Consider the following 6108-nt stretch of genomic DNA (forward strand, 5'->3'; position numbering starts at 1 on the left):
AAAGAATTTATCAAGGACATTACAGCAATGACCTGATCTGCCCCAAAGACGTCTGTACACCGTGGAGGGGATGCTGCAGACTTAGATGAACATATAGGCTGGGGCTCCATATTGCTGCAACATCATAGCGTAATGCAAGGGGGCGTTAAAGGTCAGGTGCATCCTCTGCGCCGCAGGTCCAGGTGGGCACACGGACCCCAGGCATTGATTCAGGATGGCACGTGGGCAGCAAGGACTTGGCACATCTCAGGATGCAAGCACAGATAGTGGCGCACACCAAACACAGGACCAGAGACTCAATCCCAAGACACAGGTGTTCCTGAGGGCAACGAACCCAGAGGAAGGAAGCGGAGCCCAGGATACCAGGACAGGTGTGCACCAGCACTGTGCCAAGAAGCCTGGAACAGGTCAGCAGTAGTGATGAGCTAGCACGCTCAGGTGTAACCTGGGGTCTTCAGTGTGCTCTATGAAGGACCCCCACGGCTGTTAGACAGCTACAACACCTGCTGGGATCGCCCGTCTGCGCTGCTGTGTGTTATGATCAGGTGACCTTGGAGCAGCATGAAAACTTTCGCTGGAGTAGGTGGTAACTATACTGACCGCAAACCCTGATCTTATCATCGCAACTAGAATTAGCCGTGGGGTGTGCCTAACAAAACATAGACACCTCGACACAGCCGGAGGACTAAATACCCCTATAGATGAAAATAGGAATTTCTACCTTGCCTCAGAGCAGAACCCCAAAGGATAGGCAGCCCCCCACAAATATTGACTGTGAGTAGTAGAGGAAAAGACACACGTAGGCAGGAAACAGGATTTAGCAAATGAGGCACACACTAGCTAAATAGGAAAGGATAGGACAGGATACTAGGCGGTCAGTATTAAAAATCCTTCCAAAAATATCCACAGCAGAAAATACAAAAACTCCACCATCTAACTAAAGATGTGGAGCGTATATCTGCATCTCCAGAGAATCCAACAAGACCGAGAAAACACTGACACAGTCTAAGCTGGACAAGAGAAAAACAAATGAATAGCATAGAATATAAGCACACTGCATGTGTGCCACAGAAACAAAAAACAGACACTTATCTTTGCTGAATTGACAACTGAGCAGGAGAAGCCAGAAAGTGATCCAACACTTCAGAAGAAACATTGACAACTGGAAAGGACTAATGAATCCTGCACACCTAAATATCCCAGTCAGAACTGCAATCATCAGATACACCTGGCCAAGACTGTGACTCAGAGACAACTGCATTCCCATCTACAACCACTGGAGGGAACCCAAGAGCAGAATTCACAACAGTACTCCCCCCCCTTGAGGAGGGGTCACCGAACCCTCACCAGGGCCTCCAGGACGATCAGGATGAGCCAGATGAAAGGCACGGACCAAATCAGCAGCATGGACATCAAAGGCAAAAACCCAAGAATTATCCTCCTGGCCATAACCCTTCCATTTGACAAGGTACTGAAGCCTCCGCCTCGAAAAACGAGAATCCAAAATTTTCTCAACCACATACTCCAACTCACCATCAACCAACACAGGGGCCGGAGGATCAACAGAGGGAACAACGGGCACCACATATTTCCGCAATAAAGATCTATGGAAGACATTATGGATAGCAAAAGAGGCCGGAAGCGCCAGTCGAAAAGACACCGGATTAATAATCTCAGAAATCCTATAAGGACCAATAAATCGAGGCTTAAACTTAGGGGAAGAAACCTTCATAGGAACATGACGGGAAAACAACCAGACCAGATCCCCAACCCGAAGCCAGGAACCAACACACCGACGACGGTTAGCAAAACATTGAGCCTCCTCCTGAGACAACACCAAATTGTCCACCACATGAGCCCAAATCTGCTGCAACCTGTCAACTACAGAATCCACACCAGGACAGTCAGAAGGCTCAACCTGCCCAGAAGAAAAACGAGGATGAAAACCAAAATTACAAAAGAAAGGCGAAACCAAGGTAGCCGAACTAGCCCGATTATTAAGGGCAAACTCGGCCAATGGCAAGAAGGCCACCCAATCATCCTGATCAGCAGACACACAGCATCTCAAATAAGTTTCCAAAGTCTGATTAGTTCGCTCGGTCTGGCCATTTGTCTGAGGATGAAATGCAGAAGAAAAAGACAAATCAATGCCCAGCCTAGCACAAAAGGCCCGCCAAAACCTAGAAACAAACTGGGAACCTCTGTCGGACACAATATTCTCCGGAATACCATGCAAACGAACCACATGCTGAAAAAACAACGGAACCAAATCTGAAGAGGAAGGCAATTTAGGCAAAGGCACCAAATGACCCATCTTAGAGAACCGGTCACAAACAACCCAGATAACAGACATTTTCTGGGAGACCGGAAGATCAGAAATAAAATCCATCGAAATATGCGTCCAGGGCCTCTCAATGGCAAAAGCAACCCACTAGCATGGGAACAACAAGGCTTGGCCCGCGCACAAGTCCCACAGGACTGCACAAAAAAACGCACATCACGCGACAAAGAAGGCCACCAAAAGGACCTACCAACCAAGTCTCTGGTACCAAAAATGCCAGGATGACCAGCCAACACGGAACAGTGAACCTCAGAAATCACTCTACTAGTCCATCTGTCAGGAACAGTTTCCCCACAGGACAGCGGTCAGGTTTGTCAGCCTGAAATTCCTGAAGAACCCGTCGTAAATCAGGGGAAATGGCAGAAAGGACCACCCCTTCTTTCAGAATACCGACCGGTTCTAAGACCTCAGGAGAATCAGGCAAAAAACTTCTAGAGAGGGCATCAGCCTTAATATTCTTAGAACCCGGAAGGTACGAGACCACAAAATCAAAACGGGAAAAAAACAAGGACCATCGAGCCTGTCTAGGATTCAGCCGTTTGGCAGACTCGAGGTAAATCAGATTCTTATTATTGGTCAAGACCACAATACGGTGCTTAGCTCCCTCAAGCTAATGTCGCCACTCCTCAAACGCCAACTTCATAGTCAACAACTCCCGATTGCCGACATCATAATTGCGTTCAGCAGGCGAAAACTTACGGGAAAAGAAGGCACACGGTTTAATCAAGGAACCAACAGGATCCCTCTGAGACAAAACGGCCCCTGCCCCAATCTCAGAAGTGTCAACCTCAACCTGAAATGGAAGAGAAACATCCGGTTGGCGCAACACCGGAGCAGAAGTAAATCGACAATTAAGCTCCTGAAAGGCAGAGACAGCCGCAGAGGACCAATTCGCCACATCAGCGCCTTTCTTTGTCAAATCGGTCAAGGGTTTAACCACACTGGAAAAATTAGCAATGAAACGGCGATAAAAATTTGCAAAACCCAAAAATTTCTGAAGGCTCTTCACGGATGTGGGCTGAATCCAATCATGAATGGCCTGAACCTTAACCGGATCCATCTCTATAGACGAGGGAGAAAAAATAAAGCCCAAAAAAGAAACCTTCTGCACCCCAAAGAGACACTTAGACCCTTTCACAAACAAAGCATTGTCACGAAGGATCTGAAATACCATCCTGACCTGTTGCACATGAGACTCCCAATCATCGGAAAAAATCAAAATATCGTCCAAATATACAATCAAGAATTTATCAAGATAAGTCCGGAAGATATCATGTATGAAGGACTGAAAAACAGATGGAGCATTAGAGAGTCCGAATGGCATCACAAGGTATTCAAAATGGCCTTCAGGCGTGTTAAACGCAGTTTTCCATTCATCACCCTGCTTAATACGAACAAGATTATATGCCCCCCGAAGGTCAATCTTCGTAAACCAACTAGCTCCCTTAATCCTAGCAAACAAATCGGAAAGCAAAGGTAAAGGGTATTGAAACTTGATCGTGATCTTATTCAAGAGGCAATAATCAATACAGGGTCTCAAGGAACCATCTTTTTTAGCAACAAAAAAGAACCCCGCTCCCAACGGTGAAGAAGATGGTCGAATATGCCCTTTCTCCAAAGACTCCTTAATATAGCTCCGCATGGCGGTATGTTCAGGCACAGACAGGTTGAAAAGTCGACCCTTAGGAAACTTACAGCCTGGAATCAAGTCAATAGCAAAATCGCAGTCCCTGTGCGGTGGAAGGAAACTGGACTTGGGCTCATCAAATACATCCCGAAAATCAGACAAAAACTCTGGAATTTCAGAAGAGGAGATTGACATCAAAGGAACATCATTATGAACCCCTTGACAACCCCAACTAGTCACAGACATGGACTTCCAAAGCAACACAGGATTTTGTACCTGCAACCACGGAAAACCCAGCACGATAGCATCATGCAAATTATGCAACACCAGAAATTGACAATCTTCCTGATGGACTGGTGGCATGCGCATGGTAACCTGTGTCCAAAACTGGGGCTTATTTTTAGCCAAGGGTGTAGCATCAATGCCCCTTAAAGAAATAGGGTTCTGCAAAGGCTTCAAGGGAAAACCACAACGCTTGGCAAACTCAAAGTCCATTAAGTTCAAGGCGGCGCCTGAATCCACAAACTCCATGACAGAAAATGATGACAATGAGCAGATCCAGGACACAGATAATAAAAATTTAGGTTGTACAGTACTGATGGTAATTGAACTGGCGATCCTCTTTGTCTGCTTAGGGCAGACAGAAATGACATGAGAAGCGTCGCCACAATAATAACACAACCTATTCTGACGTCTGAAACCTAGTCGTTCCGTTCTAGACAGAATCCTATCACACTGCATAGGCTCAGGAATTTGCTCTGAGGATAACACCACAGCGCGCACAGTTCTGCGCTCCCGCAAGCGCCGGTCAATCTGAATGGCCAGAGACATAGAATCACTCAGACCGGAAGGCGTGGGAAACCCCACTATAACATAATAATAATAATAATAATTTTTATTTATATAGCGCCAACATATTCCGCAGCGCTTTACAAATTATAGAGGGGACTTGTACATACAATAGACATTACAGCATAACAGAAATACAGTTCAAAACAGATACCAAGAGGAGTGAGGGCCCTGCTCGTAAGCTTACAAACTATGAGGAAAAGGGGAGACACGAGAGGTGGATGGTAACAATTGCTATAGTTATTCGGACCAGCCATAGTGTAAGGCTTGGGTGTTCATGTAAAGCTGCATGAACCAGTTAATTAATTTTTTTTTTTTTTAATATAGGCCACACAGGGATCGTTAGGTTAATGCATTGAGGCGGTAGGCCAGTCTGAACAAATGAGTTTTTAGGGCACGCTTAAAACTGTGGGGATTGGGGATTAATCGTATAACATCTTTAACGGCTTCAGAAAGACCCTTTCTGAAAATTGCCGCCAAAGCATCATTATTCCATTTAGTCAACACCGACCATTTTCTGAATTTCTGACAATACAATTCTGCCGCCTCTTGACCCTGAGACAGGGCCAACAAGGTCTTCTCAGCTTGATCCACAGAATTAGGTTCATCATATAACAATCCCAAAGCCTGAAAAAAGGAGTCTACATCAAGCAAAGCCGGATTCCCAGATTCCAGGGAAAATGCCCAATCCTGCGGGTCGCCACGCAGCAGGGAGATGACAATTTTTACCTGCTGAATGGAATCACCGGAGGATCGAGGTCTCAAAGCAAAAAACAGTTTACAGTTGTTTTTAAAACTCAAAAATTTGGACCTGTTACCAAAAAACAAATCAGGAGTAGGAATCTTCGGTTCTAAAACAGGAGTCTGAACAATATAATCAGAAATACCCTGTAACCGAGCAGCAAGCTGGTCTACACGAGAAGCTAATTCCTGAACATTCTTGCTAGCACAAGGCTCTTCAGCCACCCAGAGATAAAGAGGGAGGACAAGACAAAGTAGACTGAAGAAAAAAAAAATGGCTCAAGACCTTTCCCTTCTTCTGAGATGCATTTAACTCATTATGGGCCAGTTGTACTGTTATGATCAGGTGACCTTGGAGCAGCATGAAAACTTTCACTGGAGTAAGTGGTAACTATACTGACCGCAAACCATGATCTTATCACCGCAACTAGAAGTAGCCGTGGGGTGTGCCTAGGCAGCCCCCCACAAATATTGACTGTGAGTAGTAGAGGAAAAGACACACGTAGGCAGGAAACAGGATTTAGCAAATGAGGCACACACTAGCTAAATA

The sequence above is a fragment of the Ranitomeya imitator genome, chromosome 5, assembly GCF_032444005.1.
Source record: "Ranitomeya imitator isolate aRanImi1 chromosome 5, aRanImi1.pri, whole genome shotgun sequence".
Taxonomy (NCBI): domain Eukaryota; kingdom Metazoa; phylum Chordata; class Amphibia; order Anura; family Dendrobatidae; genus Ranitomeya; species Ranitomeya imitator.